Below are 17,610 nucleotides of genomic sequence, written 5' to 3' on the forward strand. Positions count from 1 at the left end.
ATCAGACTCTCACTGATGCAAGTTGGTAGGTCAGGAACCTGGTGCAAAAGTGATGTCTTGATGGCAATTCCCACTCCCTGGATTCTGTCTTCATTTTCTGGACTGCCTTTCCAGAAGAAGGTATAACCTCCTTTTGGTTCACAGATGGATCTTTCCTCTGCAAGTCTGGTCTTGCCCAGGGCAGCTATGTCAATGTTATAACCTGCCAGTTTTCTTGCTATAAGGGCAGTTCTTCTCTCAGGCCTCATTCTCCCCGTCCAAGAGGATGCGAACGTTCCATGCTGCAAATATCATCTTTCTTTTCACTGTTTTTTGACCGCTGTGAGGGTAAAACTGCCAGCTGCGGCACAATGGCCATTTTGGTTGGGACAAGCAATTTTTGGGACACCTTTTCTAGTCCCCTCCCTCATTTTAAGAGTGAGCAGTGCTGTTCCTAAAAAGGCCTGCTCAGTCGCCAGGGATGCTGCTGAACTCCTCTGACCCCGGGACGACAGAGTCGAGTGACCAAAGTCCACAGGCCGCCTACATGCAGGTTTGGCGCTATGACTCCCAGTGGTCAACTCCACCTGTCACTTCACCCCTCCGCCATCGCCGCAGGACTTTGAAATAGATAAAAGTGATGAGAATGTGCAAAGAACCTGTGCGGGAGAATGTTTAAAATGGAAAAGCCGTTGCACAGGGGCAGTTCCACTCTCTTGACCTCAGAAGCCTGGTTCCAGTGGTACGAAAAGTTGTCACAGCTGGGACTTCCTAGGCTGCAGTGGATGGCCATGCCATCTTTGGTGCCTGATCATGCCCTTCGCTCTCCACAGAGCATTGCAGAACCACCTTCCTGGTCGTTGGATCTTGCTGTTGATCTCATCCACCCAGTCCGCTGGGGCCGACTTTGCATGCTGGGATAGGCAAATCCCTATCTCACCGCAGGTTTCAGACTTGCCAGCTACCCTCACCTGGTTTAGCCTGCCTGTCGAAGCGGTTTATTGGAGTGTGGCCGCTGCATGCTACAGCTTCTTGGAGCCACAGGTGAGAGCTAGGTTCCAGGTGGGGACCAGAGGTGCACGAACTGTCCCCAAAGAGACACGACAAGTCCCCATACCAGAGGTGCTACCCCTCCCTGGATACACCATACACCCCATTCCTCTATTAAATATAGTAATTCACACTTCTTCTGCACACTTAAAAATGATCATATACAGGACCAACCTGTGCATACAAGAAAAGTTATTTTGAATGATTAAATGTTCTTAGCATACCTGTTTCTCTATATACTACCCTCATTACTGTCTTATCTCAGCAAAGTATTGAAGCATAAAGAGTCTATTTGATTAGAAAAATAATCACATTCTGCAATTATTTAATAAATTCCTATTTTTCCTGCCTTTAAGACACTGTCTACCACTATTTTCCCAGACTGATTTCAACATGTATAAACAAGACACCAATCACTTGTTTATATCTTAGCTGACTACCCAATTTGCTTCAGGTTTTGTAAGTATTCAATCCAAGACATTTCTTGAGGGGAATAATAACTTATTGCCCTAGGAGTTACATTTATTCTTCAGCTTAATAATAAACCTTTCATGTTTATTATTTAGGATTTGAAATAAATGAACAGAAGTAAATAATTTAGCACAGAAAGAAAACTTCTCAAGGCTGATTTAGCAAGAAACAGTGAAGTAAATCTAATGCAAGTTCATTGCCTTTCTGTAGCAAATCAAACCTGTAATGGCTACAGCCTGCTTTTCTTGTCCTTGACTTGGCTGCCAATAAAAAAGCCAAGTATTCATCTTGCTGTTCTATATTCACAGACAGTGACTGTTCAGAAACAATGAAAACATGAGAATTTAGAGTAAGTCTATACTAGGAAAATAAGTCAATTTCAGATACGCAATTCTAGCTACGGTATTTGCATAGCTAGGATCAACATATCAGAATCAACTCACTTCCTCAGTGAAGTCTGAGCCTCTTTAGTCTCACACCGATGTCCCTTACTCAAAGCAATAGCGTGGAGTACAGGGGTTGATGGCTAAACCCAGAGAAGTCAATGTTGATGTGTTTTCACCAGATGTGCAAAATCGACCGACAGAAGACCGACAGCAGCATGCTGCTCTTCCAGTAGGCCTAGACGAGGCCTTAGATTTTTGTTACTTAAGGCCCCAAACCTAAAACTTGCAGGAGTTTTGCCACTATACCTCAATTGGGATCTAAATAAGGACAATCAAAGCTCGTGCTCTGGCCATCTTGGGTCAGGAAGAAATTTCTCTCTCTTTATTCCTCTATGTACAGAGTAAAATAATCAGCTAGGAACTCTACAGAAGAGGCCAGAGAAATCCACCTTCCTCTGAATAATAAAGTATTAGCCATTACAAGAAGCAGAACACTGGACCTCTTGCTGGATTTAGTACAGAAGGTTCTGTGTTTCTGCTTCGAGTACGAATAGAAAGCAGGACAACTCATCATCTGCAATTTCACAACAAATATTTTACCCTTTACGTGCATTTCTTGAAAATATGCCTGGAAAGCACACTCAAAATGTAACACTTTCAGCAACATGTGTTTATTTGGGGTCCTACAGCTATCTGCAGACACAGTGGGGAGCCCCTTCATCTGTATACTTGGCTCAATCTAATTCTTGACCTTCCCCCACACCCCTCCACTCTCTGATTTGCTCACCTTGATTATCTTTTTCTGATTTGTCCTCCTTGCTTACTGTTTTTGGTTCTCTGTGCCTTCAATATTGAGTCTGTTCTGGTCTGGCTATGGTCTGAAGAAGTGGGTCTGTCCCACAAAAGCTCACCTAATAAACTATTTTGCTAGTCTTTAAAGTGCTACTTGACTGCTTTTTGCCTTTACAGAAGGTTATACCTGAAGTTATCAAGACTCCTTAGGTGCCTTTTTGTTTTTTTGGGGTACCATTTAAGATATTCAAAATACATTCTGTGGACAAAATTAGCATTTTCAACGTAAACTGCACACAGTTAATACAGTCTTTTTAACACGCCCTTAAATGTGTCTCTAGTTCTCAGTGTGCCACAACTGAAGAAAATTTGCTGATGTAACTTGCTATATAATCCCCTAGTCTATAATGGCAGTTGCCACCGAAAATAGCCAAAAGATACAGCTCTGTTTCACAGATGGCCCAGACAGAGCATTACTTATTCTCCAAAGAAACAGTCTAAGGACCTTGAGAAGATAGCCAGTCTTCCATAAGCCAGGCATTCTTTTCAAATGATGGATGGCTTACAAATATTTGAAGGGCACAGACACCAAGGAGACAGAATTACTTAGTGTTATCTTAGGGGACAGAACTAGCTATAATGAACAAAAAGGGAAAAATTAGGCAGGATTATCAGCCTCCCAAGGGAAGTGGTGAAAGCTCACTCTTTCAAACATTTTAAGACAAAAGATGTTAAGTCCTAGAAGAATATACCATGAATAAGGCTCTTTGATTTCAGTTTTCATTGAAAAATTCCCAGCTTGTGCAAAGGTGTTATTTAACTTGCACTGTTATTACCTAAATTCTGGTACAACTCACGTACGCAAAAATACTTATTATTTTAAGAAAATCCAACATATTACAGTAGATAGATGTGATTATGCGAAACTAATCAGCACAAGGCCATTTGTTATAAGGCAACTGAGTGGAAGATACACATACATATATGCATGCACTGTATGTACTGAATGTAAAGTTCATGGAATAAACCACAGCATTAGTCTTTTCTTACTTCCAGTACTCTTCCTATTCTCTATTTGTTGCTTTTTATCCTCCCATTTCCCAATATTAACCATATTTACCCCCAAAAGACCTGAGTTAATTTTAGGCACTGATTCTTCACCCTTTTTGAATGATTATAACAAACACTGATATATTCCCAGGAGTATCTAAACAAAACAAAAACCGAAAACAAAGGACATTGACAATAGGAAACAAAACTGTCATGACAAGAATATGGACTAGATGAGCTAATCAGTCTGTCCTAATTCAGACTAAGACCTTAGCCAACCTACTGTACTCCTGCAGTCTTTCAAGCAGTAACTGCTTGGGACAAAAGGGATTAAAAGCTTCAAAGGAGTTTATGCTACTTTCATGACTGTCACTGATTTGCAGCAGTCCAAGCTTCCTATGATATTACAGTGTGTATAAGTGAAGGGATGGCATGCCAGAGTTGATGCATATATTCATTGTCACTGGAGAAAAGGAAGCACAGAATTCTGTTCCAATGTTGGGAACCTACACTCTATAGCTACCTACTCCAGCTTCATAAAGTTACCTACTACCATTAGCTTGATGTAACAAATAGAAATATACTGGGCAATCATTCAGTTTATGGTCTAAGTGCCCTTGCTACCCTCACATCAACATATAATAATTCAGTTTCCATCATTTAATCAGCAGCCTGACTAATTAAGAGCATCCACAAATAAAGCCATCTCCCACTAAAAGAACATTTGAGTCAGTGATTAAAGTTACTAAATTTGCAAACGATAACTTATAAACAGGCTTCATTCACCTCTGCTCTAGACATCACTGTCCAGTTTTGCAAATAAAATCTGCACCAAAACAAAATTCAGACAAGACAGAGAAAGGAAAAACGTGAGAGCTGCCAGGTGGGCAACAAAAAATAAACTATTACATTGCAATAGCCTGATCTGGGAGTTGGTTTGATTAAAGCAGAGAACGTGCCACCTAATTTTGAAAAAGCACTGCTAAAAAGTATAAAGGCCCAAGAGAAGCTTCTACCAATTCAAGACAGAAGTTAACTGAAGAGACTTTTTTCCCCTAAAGGAGAAGCCTCTGTCTCCTTCACTGTCCTGAAAACTCACAACCTATTAGCCAAGCTCATCTCCCAGCTACCTAGATATCCTCAATGCCCAACAGGAAAAGGGTTGCTTGAAGCTTCCTCTAAAGCTGTGATGGGCAACTGTGAACAGTGAGCCGACTTCGTGAATGGCTTTCCTTCACCTCAGTGGATGGCCACAGCCTGCAGCCCACTGGAGTTTCACCTCCAGTCCAGCAGCCTCTTCCCTCCTCCCATGTGCCTCAGCTGATTTGCTGTGTTCCAGTTTTGGGAAGGAGTGGGAGGAGTGGGGATGGAGGGCAAATCAGGTGATTTGCACGCTCTGAAAGTGCTGGAAGGGGAAGGAGCAAGAAAATGCAGGATTCTGGTGCGCAAGAGACATGTGGGGGTGGGGAATAGCCGGGGTCTGTGGGTCACAGGTGCAGCCCCAGAGTGCCGCATGTGGTCTGTGGGCCACAGGTTGCCCACCACTGCAACATAGCCCAATCTGGCATTTCTATATTAAAAAGCATTCAAGCTGGGATTTTTAGATGCACCTAAGAAAGATAAGTATCTAACTCCCACTGAGTTTGCATGGAATTTGGGCACCTCAACCCCTTTGAGCCCTTTCAAAATCCAAGCTTTTAAGCCCAAATTCTTGAACACTTGTTGCTTTCTGGAGCCCTAGAGTCGTGAGTTGCAGAGAATCCTCATCTCACTGTGAACGACCCAATACAACTCTACCTCAAGGCAATAAGTTTGCCACAGATTTCAATGGCTACCAGCATCTTGCATGCTCAAGCCCTAATAACATAGGAACAGCCACACTGCGTCAAACCAAAGGTCCACCCAGCCCAGCATCCTGTCTTCCAAAAGAGGGCCAATGCCTGATGCCCCAGAGGGAGTGAAGAAAACAGGTAATCAGAAAATTGATCCCTCTCCTGACATCCATTTCCAAGCTCTGACAAACAGAGACTAGGGACACCATTCCTACCAACCCTGGCTAATACCCATTGATGAACCTCTAACCATGAATTGATCTAGTTCATTCTGAACACTGTTGAAAGTCTTGCTCTTCACAACCTCCTGTGGCAAGCAGTTCCACAGACCTACTGTGAAGAAAACGTTCCTCTTGTTAGTTTTAAACCTGCTACCCGTTAATTTCATTTGGTGACCCCCTCATTCTATTTGTTCCCATAACAAAAAATAACTTTTCCTTATTCACTTTTTCCACACCAGCCATGATTTTACAGATATATCATAGTCCCTTAATCTCCCTTTTTCTAAGCTGAAAAGTTCCAATCTTTTTATTCTTTCATCCTATGATGCCCTTTCCAAACTCCTAATCATTTTTGTTACATAAAGGCCCACATGAAAATCCCAAAAGTAAGTCTGACAGCATTTCAGCAGGGTCTTAATACTTCCCTATAACACTTGTGATGCGGTATGATAACACGAATCATGTGGAAGGAAAGTCTTTACAAAAGCATCACAAGAATGCAATTAAAATCATGACCTTTGCAGCTTTTCAAAATGCTTCAGGGTTTTCTTGACCCTGGAAATTAATTATAAAAAAATCCAAAGCCAGTAACTCTTGAAGTTGAGGTTTTTTAAAAAAATTGTGATCTTGATTCTAATGGTACCCAGTGAACCTGGTAATAAGGCAGAAGGTTAAAATAAAGTTAACATGTAGATAAGACGATCAGGGTAGAAATTTTCAAAATTGACAAGTGACTTTGAGAGCCAAAATAGGGATGTTAATGGCTAACCAATAAGGCACACGGTTAACTGGTAGGGGCTGGAGTAGCCCCGCTACCCAGTGCGAGCAGTGGGTTGGCTCCAGCCCTGTGGGGCTGTCACACTAAGGGGGCACTCCAGCATGGCTAGAAGAGCCCTCCCCATCTGCAGAAGCCCAGGGAGGAGGGTGCTGGGAAGGCCGCTCCAACCCAGCCAGGCTGGAACTACCCACCTGCTGCCAACAGGGGCAGCTCTGGCCTGGCTGGCATGCCCATGGCCTACAGCATGGCTGGGGGGGATCAGGAACCAGGGCTGCTTTGGGCAGAGCTGCTGCAGCCTGGCTGGAGCGACCCCAATCCCAGCACACTGTGCCTAGAGTTGGGAGGTGTGTAGCTGGGGATGCCCAGCCATGCCTCCTTTAACTGGTTAACCAGTTAAACGGTAGGCTAGCTTACCATTCAAATGGTTAACCCATTAAATGGGATTTTACATCCCTAAGCCCAAACCGAGACACATTAAGGAGGCCCAGCTTCCAGAGGGCAAGTGTTCCCCTTTGTGAAAAGAGCTTCCCTTTTAACGCACTTCCACCTGGACACCCAAATTCACTAATTCCTTTTGAAAATCCTGGCCTACCTCAACAGACATCATGAGTTTTCCTGTGATTCCATGGCACACCACCAATGAAACCACATTCTCTTGTAATCCACAGGCGCAGAGCCGTAGAGGTTTATAGCATAACTAGTACCCTGCTATGATCCACAGAAGCTCATTACAACATTCTCAACTCCATCCATTCAGCTCCTTAACAGATATGCAAGTTGTTCATCACCTCCTCCCCACTACTTTTCTGTCCCCTACACAACAAAGGAAAAGACATTACAATGCAGCATCAATATGTACTAAATTTTACACATCCCAGAGAGGAAAAAAGGACACTTTTTCTCTGCAATCACACCCCAGGTTAAAAACAGTCTTGAGACAGTACATAGAGCTAGAAATACATTTCTTTGTGATAATCCTATTTGTTATGGAAGGGGAAGTCAAAGTGTAAGTCCTTGAAGCTGGGAAGGTGGATGGTCTTAAACGCATTATTTTTAATTAGAGACAACCTGACCATGTATGTGGTATAGTAAGATGTCCAAGAACAGAAGAAAACATGTTTGTGTTGCCACTCCAAGCGGTAACTGGTTGGTATTTTCTGAAAATGGAACCCCAAAACCCAGAGTCACAATACTCATTGTTAGAGAAGACGGGGTTCAAATCCCAAGTTTGTATCTGGGACACACACCACATTCTCTGGGACAACTGAACCAAAATCTCAAATCCAAACAAGACTTCACAGAAATTCAGATACAGCTCTTCACTTTCTGGCTTGGGCATACAGGTACTGAATCAATGTTCCTGTAAAGGTCTCATTTATCCAGACTACTTCAAATAATTGGCTCCTGACAGACACAAGAGCAAGCTGCTCCTTCAGCTAGTTAGACAAGTGTCAGCATCATAAGAATCACCATCATGACAACCTTAGTTGGGAACCACTCTGACCATGTCAGCAGCAAGTCCAAGGACAACGTGGGCCATGAAAACAGAACTTTAGAGATGTCTGGCCAACATTAAAGCACATTAGTGGGACTGCACAGGGAAGCGTGCATTAATCAATGTTTCTAAATAACTGTTCAGCCTCTGGGACAGGCAACATAGTATCCTTCAAGAGCATTATAGTCACAACCATGCAAAAAGTTATTTTAAAAGCACATCAGTTTAATTTGCTGCAAATTCTTAGACATTGCTCTAGGCATCGTGTTCCATAACATCTAAACCTGTTGTTCCATTGCCACCTCCACAAGGGGGACATCATGTCACTCAACTCTTTTGTATACAGGGTGGAGGTAAGTCCCCAGTTTCCTTTTCCAGATACTTTTTTCATTGGACAGTTTTCTGGAAATTAAATGCCAAAACAAAATCATTCAACAGATTATTGTCTTCTGATCAAATATCTCAGAACCAAAGGCAATCCAGACTGGTATGGATGAAAAGCTGAAGTGCAGCTGGATGGAAACACTAATTAAGTGGAGATAGACAGATCTGTCTCTACAGTTTGATGATAAGAGGGAGGCAAGTCTGTTCTCCAGTTGCTCATGGTTGTCAGATGTAGTTTCGACCTGGCTCTTCATAATTCCTGTTAGCAACCCACTTGCAAGAAAGTGACTCAAGGCAACAGGAGAACTAGGTACTTTTCCTGGGGCATATCCTGACCCAAAGGTTCCAACTCCCCACTCAGACTGGCCATCTCCAGATGGCCATGCAGGAAGACACCACAGGCAAGTTCACCAGCCAAAACCTGTGTCTACGTACTTAAAGTCTGCTAGAGAAAATCCTTCCATGATTAACTATTTGTATTATCACTGCACCTCAGAGCAGAGTCATGGACCCAGGCCCCATTGCGCCAAGCACTGCACAAGAGAGAGTCCTTGCTCCAAAGAGATTACAGTCTTATTACACACTTGTTCCTGTTCACACCTATGTTTCATGCAGCTAGCTGCCACCAGGCCCTTCAAACATCTAAGGCAATGGGCATCAAAGCAATGCATCACCCAGCTTTTTAGACTATTAAATAAGGGAATACAAGGTGAGAATTTAAAGCCTGGTAGCAAGTTTGCCAGTTTCTGCAATAATAAATCATCTTTCCCTGCAAGGCAATAACAACCAGTTAATTAGAAAAGCAGCTTGTGATGACCATCCAAAAGCTGGGCAGAGTACACACATACCTAAATTCTGCTTTCTGGAACTATGGAGACACATGAGATCAGGTTTGATGCAGCCCTTCATTCTATGAAAGACGATAAAGTGAGTTCCACATAATTCACTGCATGGGGCTTTTTCCCCATATAATTCCTTCAAACATAAGCCCTTGCCTCTTCTGAAGCCATGTCTATGTTTTCAAACATGGCAGCATCCTCACTTCCCCAAACTAATAATCTACACAATTATCCTACCGGTATAGACAGAGGCAAGGTCCTCTGTTCACAAATGTCCTGACCAGCACTGATCTACCCCCAGTGAAAGAAAGGACCTCTCACACTTTCTGTAATAGCAGTGAAATCCAATTTGTCCATGCCTTAAGGCCAAGCTATTTTCAACTCCACTTGAAATGGATCAGTATCCCTGATCAACCGTAGGTCATTTTCTCATGTACACTTCCCAGGTGAATACAACAGGCCTAGACTGCACCTGTCAGGAAAGCAAGATTAGTACCCCCTATAGTTACAAGCATAGAAGGCTATTGGCAGAAACAGGTTCATACTATTTCCTGGGTAAATGCCTAGCTGTACTACAAACGAATGCTTAAACTCTGTGACATGGCTTTGTAAAATGGTATTGAATAACTTTTGAGTTAATGCTATATCCTGTATCCCACCTTTTGTCCCTCTCATGCATTTAGGCTGTAAAGTTGCTTAGGACAGACATGGTTTCTTGGTAGGCAGACATATAGCACATCACGTAATGAGACTCAATCTCTGTCACCGTATTAGTTGTTACTGCCGCAAAAGACAGAGGGGGATTTCTGCCCATCACCTCTCTGGAGTGCTCCAAAATCAAACCATTTGCAGAAGGAAACAAAGCTGTGCATCACCTTAAAGTGAAGTAAGGACCTGATAGGTAACATATCTCAGAATAACTCCACCTTTAGATAAAAGGAGCATGTTTTTGCAAGACAAAAGATAAACTTCTGAAGTTGACTGCCATTTAGAGACTATGCCAAATACTTGAACATTCATAATAAATAAGTAGGCACTTCAACTAGAGACTGATTGCATACAGGTTGACTGACAGTTGCTTTGTTGACTGACTGCTACATCATGCTGGCCTAGCTTTGCTTCTGGATGCATTTATACATCTTCTAAATCTGGCCCAGAAACTTAACCTAAAATGAATACTGGTTCTTATTCAGATACCCGTCACTCCCTCTGCCTCCCACATAAGTGCTATGGTGACTTTCTTGTCATGCTCCCGTTGGTCATTAGCTGTGAAGTGTGAAGCTTTTCAGTTCAGAGCACCAAGCTCACTCAGGTTTGGATACCAACCAAAAGCTGATCAGCCATTTCTCACACAGACTTTGAATCAGAATCTGCTGTCACTAATCAAGGCAAGCTCACGCCAATTTCACTCTAAAAGTTTTGTTTAAACGAAAACAGTAAGAGTTGGACTTTTATCATGATTAATATTTTAAAGGGCCTCCACATAACAATGGACACTAGGGTCTACCCACCTAACAAGTTCAATTAATATTCTCCACCTTTTACACGGTGGCTAAAATGAAACGACATGTCAAATGACCTCCCCAAGGATGCAGTTTATCAGTGGTAGAACACGAGTATATTATAATGTCTTGACTCCTGGCCCATTTCAATCCCACCCTGAAAATTTAATTAATTTCCAACCATTCCTTTTAATATGCACCCTCCCACTCCTGCATTTTAGCTTTGCAACTGTGGCCACCTACAACATTAAACTTGTTTGCTTTTCACAATAAGAACATTAATATTAAGACAGCACAAGGAAAAATATCTATGCATGATTACCTTTCAATAGATCCAAAAAATTAGGCAATTTTTATTAATAATACTAAATTTAGTTTATAAATATGAAAGTTAATAAAGCAATTCCTTTAGCTCTGCCATATCTGTATTTCCAGTTTATCACAATCATCCAGCTGTGGTAGATGCACTGTACTGAGAAACAGTATCCCTGTGATTAATGACCTTTTTTTAAGAGCTAAAAGTACATCTATTAAATTTCACATTTATCAGATAAACACATTTCTTGGGAGGTACTTTAGAGGACAACAAAGTAGCTGTTTAATCCATCAGAAGGGAACACATTCCCTGCTTTACAAAAGCTTGTTGGGGGAATAAAACTAAACCAGATTCTCTATGGGTTGTTTTTACGGGCACAAATCTTCGAAATGACCATGCTAATTGAATATTCAGTGCCTCATTAGCAGTGCCTCACACCCTATTTGAAAAGCAACAGAGCAAGAAAAGAGAGGAATTACCTTGCTAGGTCAGGCTGCCTTCCATCTAAGCTAGCACCCTGTCTCTGAGTTAGAAAGATGCAAGAAAGCTTCAGAGAAACGTACGAGAAACCCCACAATGGACTACTTACAGAGTAACCTCCCCTTTGGGCTAGTTACTGCAAACCAACAGTGTTCCCTGTAAGCTGAGTACTTGGGTGGCCACCCCAAAAAAGACTCAGATGCTACCCAGCTCATTAGCAGAGCACCCTCAGCCACCCACAGTAGGCAGCATGAGTTTCTGTAGGTAGTGGACACCCACACACGCTGGTGCACATAACATTTATTCTGCCCATGGAGTTCCACAACCTAGCTCTCTGTCATGTACAAAAAAATTATTTCATCAGTTTTTAAGTCCACTCTCTGCATTATGAGAAAAGGCAAACGGTATGTATGTTTTACCTCTATACTGTTTATTACTCTGTATACCTGTAGCATATGCCCATGTTATTCACTGTATGTCCAAAGTCGGGCTCAAACCCACCTGATAGCACAGTGAGAAGTTACCAATGTGTTCAACTGGAGTTTTGTCTGTTCATGTTCATCAGATGTTCAGGACTTTTTGTCCTCAAAAGAAAGATTCTATGGCCCATTGCTGTGCAACTGCATCCATAATGCTGCAGCTTTTTATCTACAGTCATCCTGCAGTCTATGTCAAATCCCTATTTTGTATAACTTCCAGTATACGAAAGGCAATACATACAACAAAAACGCTAGCTCTAGATTTCTCACTCATGCGATTACAGCATAAAAATCACAACAACAAGGATTTATGGATAGACTTCCTATGCATTCAGATCTCTAACCACCAGTCCTTACAAGTGACAATATACCCCCATGCAAAAGATCTAAGTCAGGTTCTAAAAATCTTTAAAAATTATTTCTTTCTGCCTCCTAGGCATAAAGGAAATGTGAATGTGTGCATCTCAAAGCCCCTGGAATATTGCAAGTGCGAATTTGATGTCATGTAGTAAAGTCTGAAATATTTATAGAGCAACACTGTAAAAAAAAAAAAAACAAAAGCTGAAATACAACAGATTCTGAGGCCCCCTTTCCGCTTTCACTCCTCCCTTTTTAAGTCAGAGTGATGTAACTCCATTGATTTCAACAAATTCAGTGTGAGATGAGAGTCAAGCCCTATGAATAAAGTACTGACAATATGCAACTCAATATTCTGTACTTTGGTTTTCAAAATTGTCTTAATTTGAAAGAAAAAAGTGTACTAATGCAGAGCATCTAAAGCAGTGGTGTCCAACAGCGATTAAAGGATCATCACACTTGTGGTTGTCGTCCTTCCATATTTGCCACAGCACCCTCTCCACGGCTCTAAATGCCCTCCCCCAGATCCAGGCTCCCCTAGGCCCTCCCTTCCCAAGCCAGGCACCCAAGCCTTCCCCCTCACTCTTAATGAATGCCCTCCCCCTCCCACAGAGCCAGGCTCCCCCAGCCTCCTCCCCCTATCTCCGCTCTAACTGAATGACAGCAACTCACCAGAGTCACAGACACTAATGCCGTGCCAGGGCCACAGGGATCATCACTGCTGCCACACGCTTGTCCCACCAAGAGGTGAGGAGTGTGCATGGAGTAGGCGGAGGGCCTGCCACATGTGCAGCTCTGAGGAGATGCATTTAAGGGCTCCAAGAGCTGCACGCAGCTCCCGAGCCTGGAATCGCCACATGTGGGGAGTGGTGAACATATTGACACCGTGGATCTAGAGCAAGGGCAACTCAGAAGAATGCCTTGGACTTAATCATGCAGCAGGACCGTCACACCACGATAGGAGAATACAGGGCTAAGCCCAGCCCTGGGAGAGTGCCACAACTGTGGAGCCAGCAGCAATTACAATTAGCTGCTATTAGGGCCCAGCATATACATAAGGGCCCTGGGAGAAAGGAAGAGAGGTCTCTTGCTTGAACTGTGGAGCAGGAGGGACCTGGCTGCCAGAGAAGCTATAGAGGCTTCCTGAGGTAGAGCAGTGTGGGGAAAAGGAAGGCAGAGCTGGAGAGCTCTGGCCTGACCCCACTTCCAGGCTCCAGAGCCTGAGACAAGGCCTGAGTGTGCTAGGGCTAAAAGGAGGCAGTCAGGGCAGCAGAAGGCAGCAGGCCCACAACCCCTTGCAGATAAGGACAGGGCATTTCAGACTGCAGTATACCCCAGAAGTAAGGGTCTAGATGATGCCTGATAATAGAGTTAGTGAGGCAAGGTGGTCATAAGAGGTGAGGGCTCCCTATGAAGGGAGGACCCTAGAGTATGAGGGAAGGTCACCGTGGTCTGGGAGGGACACAGTTCAGGTAACTGCAGCAAAAGACCATCAGGAAGGGCAATTCGGAGGCTGGACTGAGCTAATTCCTGAAGGACCAGAAGGTTCCACAGCAGTGAGAGTCATGCATGGTTACAAACCGGACAATGTGATAATGATGAATTAGGTTCACATTTCAGATTCTTCCGCCCTTTCATATCAAATCTTCAGGGTTTATTTTTATTACAATAAACGGTTGCACCTACAGGATCACTTCACAATTGAAGCATTAGCACAAATCTGTTATCTAGCCCACAGATTCCCTGGAACATTCATCACAGAGGCAAAGCCATTCATTCTCATACCTATGATACAGCCAGCCACCAATTTAGCCTCTTGCATGCAACCTTTATGTGGCCATATCCTGCCACTCTTCTGTGTATGGAGCTCCCCTGAAGCCATCTGGAGTTTTACATTAAAACTGATAGCAGGATATGCCAGTCATTAAGAAACCTATCTCTGGCAAGCAGTTTTGGAAAGGAGAATGAAACGCAACTGTCAGACAATAGCTTACATAGCAAAAACATAGCTAGAGGAAATATACGAGTCTTCCCCCTGGCCTGCCTAAGAGCAGATCTGCAACTACAAACCTACACAAGCATAGCTACATCATGACCAGGTGTGAAAATCCACACCCCTAAGTGATACAGTTATACTGTCCTAGACAGCACATGATGGGAGGGCATCTCCTATCAACATAGCTACCACCTCCCAGAGGTGGATTAAACATGATGTTAGGAGATACTCCCCATACCATCTTCACTGAAGCACTGCAGCAATTCAAGTGCAGACCTAATCTGAGAATTCTTTGGAGGCATTTAACCACCACAGGTTAGGTTTCTAGTTGCAATATCTATGGCGGGGGAGATAGGAAAGGGTCAGTGATTAGGTCTATGCTTCCTGAACCAATCCAAATTCCTAGAACACACAAGGGCTGTGTCTACACTACCTCCCTCCTTCGAAGGGAAGATGGCAAGTAGGGTATTGGAGTTTAATAATGAAGTGCCGCGCTGCATATGCAGCACTTCATTAAGTAAATTCCCTCCCGCAGCAACTTTGAAGTTTTAAACCAGCTCACCCACCAGTAGTTTGAAGTTCAAAATTTTGAAGAGTAAAGGGACTTCAAAGTTGTCTCGGCAATTCGAAGTAGTGGCGTGTGAGCCACGGCTAGCAGCAAGCCAGTACTTCGAAGTTTAAAACTTCAAAGTTACTGCGGGGGGGCGGGTGGAATTTGTCAGCTTTGTCCACATCTCTTCTCTGGAAATACCATCACTGGACCTAACCAGGTTACTCACAGAATCACGGGCACTTTCTCATGCTCCTCTACTAACACCATATATGCCATCATGTGCCAACAATGCACAGATGCTTTGTATATTGGACAGACTTCTAACTCCCTTAGACAAAGGGTCAACGGACACAAAACAGACATCAAAACACTCCAGATCCACAAACCAGTTAGTCAACATTTTAATGGAATGGGCCATTCTGTCAATGACCTCAAGGTATGTGTGTTACTGAAGAGAAATTATCGCTCCGTTTTAGAAAGAGAAGTGGATGAACTGACATTTATATTCAAATTCGGAACATTAACACATGGTTTAAATCGTGATGGGAACTTTCTGAGTCACTGTAGGGGCTCGTCTGCATAGTTGACTCAATCTAATTCTTGATCTTCCCCCCCACCCCTCCACTCTCTGATTTGCTCACCTTGATTACCTTTTTCTGATTTGTCCTCCTTGCTTACTGTTTTTGGTTCTCTGTGTCTTAAATATTAAGTCTGTTCTGGTCTGGCTATGGTCTGAAGAAGTGGGTCTGTCCCACGAAAGCTCACCTAATAAGCTATTTTGCTAGTCTTTAAAGTGCTACTTGACTCCTTTTTGTTTTGATAGTGTATATAGACTAGCACGTCTTACTCTCTGCCTAAACAAAGAATCTTCTTCTTTTCTCCAGTGACCTCTAGTGGTGAATGTTGACAGTGGGGCCAAAGGAGGACTGTACCCTATTGCAGGTAGGATCAGAGAGCATTAAGAGTGAGAAAGATCTATCTATAAGAGGAAAAGTTTCCTCTCAATGGAGACAAAGAAACTAAACTGACAATATAGTAAGGAAAGGCAGAAATCCAGGAAAAGGTGTTTGTCTTTCTCCCATGAAATGAGAGGTAATATGAGCAGCTCCGGAACCAAAATTTCCCCTTGAGAAAAGAGATGTAGCATTCTCAGGACACTTGGATCCCCTTTCGATTGGTTCCACAATCCTTACACTCCCATATTTCCCACCAAAATCAATGAGCATTTTGGATATTAAAACTATACAAGATTAGACCTGATAGATTTCTCTGCAATGATCTCTTAGAACTAACTAGTGATTGCCATTGCCATTATGGACCGTGCAGATGTATGCATGCCAATGATTCTCACTGCACATGTACCTGAAACTTTACAGTTATTGCTTCAGATGCCTTATAGATAAATCTAAACAGATCAACAATACAACAGGATTAATGAGCATATGCCAGAGGCAGGAGCTTTTTGAACAGTACCAGACATTTTTTGGCTGCTAAGAATATTTAATAAAACCAATGTAAAATAGTAGGTCTAATTCTGTAATAGAAAACTCATCTTTCTGCTTGCCAAAAATAAGTGCAGTCATTTCTGAGGGCACTTCCCATTCACTGTTCACGAACGTCAAGGCTGTTCCCCACTCTAACACTCCAAGTGCTGAAGGTGGGGGCCCGCAAGAGACCTTAAACAAAAAAACAAAAACCAACTTTCCCTCTCACCTTCTGCTTAAAAGCTTCCCAAGGGCACAGATTCCCTGACCTTGGCAGGTAGCTGCCACTACCCAAGTGAGAAAATGCCTCTTCAGAACCCAGGAAGACACACTTGGGATGCTTCCCTGGGGGGTAATCCCAGGCTCTTAACCTTTCTTTAGGAGAGAGCTTGAAACCAAAGAGAGAAAATAATAAAAAAAAAAAAACCTAAACTGCAATCTCTGACAGCTGACCTTTCAGCCTCAGGCATGTGCACAAACAGACCCTTCTCTAGGCCACAAGAATCCAATTGTTGCCGTGATATTTTTTTGGGATGGGGGTGGGAGGTTGGAGGGGAGGTCGGGGCAGGCAGAGGGCTGCTCCCCACCACACTGGTTAACCATCACTGGTAAACCTCATCCATTTACACAGTTACACTTTAAAATGCCTGGTCAGGAAGGACAATTTAAGCAAAATGGCATGCTATCAAGCACTCTCATGACAACGTGAACACAGCTCACGGTCCCAGATTGCCCTCTTGTTGGAAGACCAGGAGCTGCAGCTCTTGCACCTCAGTTACCCATCAACACTCTTCAGCCTATTCTTGCCAGAGCAGTGACGTAACCCTCCAGCCAAGCCATTCAATCTCTTTCAGGTAACAGAATCCTTAGGATAAGTCCAATACAACAACAAAACAAAAGAAAGTCGCTGGCCCTGCTGGGCCAAGTCTTAAGCCCTCTTTATAGGCAGGCTTCCAGCAGCAATGGCCATCTCACCATCAAATCCAATCACTCCAACCATCCAGGTCAAGGCTACCCTCTAACCAAGGGGCCCTGGCAAGCCAGAGTCAATTCCTAGCTCAGGCCCAGCTTTTTATCTCATTTAGGAGCAGCCTGTCCTCTTCCTTCCCAGGCAGCACTTGACTGCTGGACTTTTCTCCTCCATCAGCTCACTAGCTCTCTCTACG

The 17,610-nt window shown here is 43.2% G+C and overlaps 1 protein-coding gene across 6 annotated transcripts in view; it reads right to left on the bottom strand.

The window, feature by feature from the left end:
- Positions 1–17,610, bottom strand: part of LOC142023218 (S-adenosyl-L-methionine-dependent tRNA 4-demethylwyosine synthase TYW1-like) — a 189,490-nt gene that overhangs the window by 155,992 nt on the left and 15,888 nt on the right. The gene's annotated exons all lie outside the window — the stretch shown is intronic.

Source organism: Carettochelys insculpta, chromosome 19, assembly GCF_033958435.1.
Source record: "Carettochelys insculpta isolate YL-2023 chromosome 19, ASM3395843v1, whole genome shotgun sequence".
Classification (NCBI taxonomy): domain Eukaryota; kingdom Metazoa; phylum Chordata; order Testudines; family Carettochelyidae; genus Carettochelys; species Carettochelys insculpta.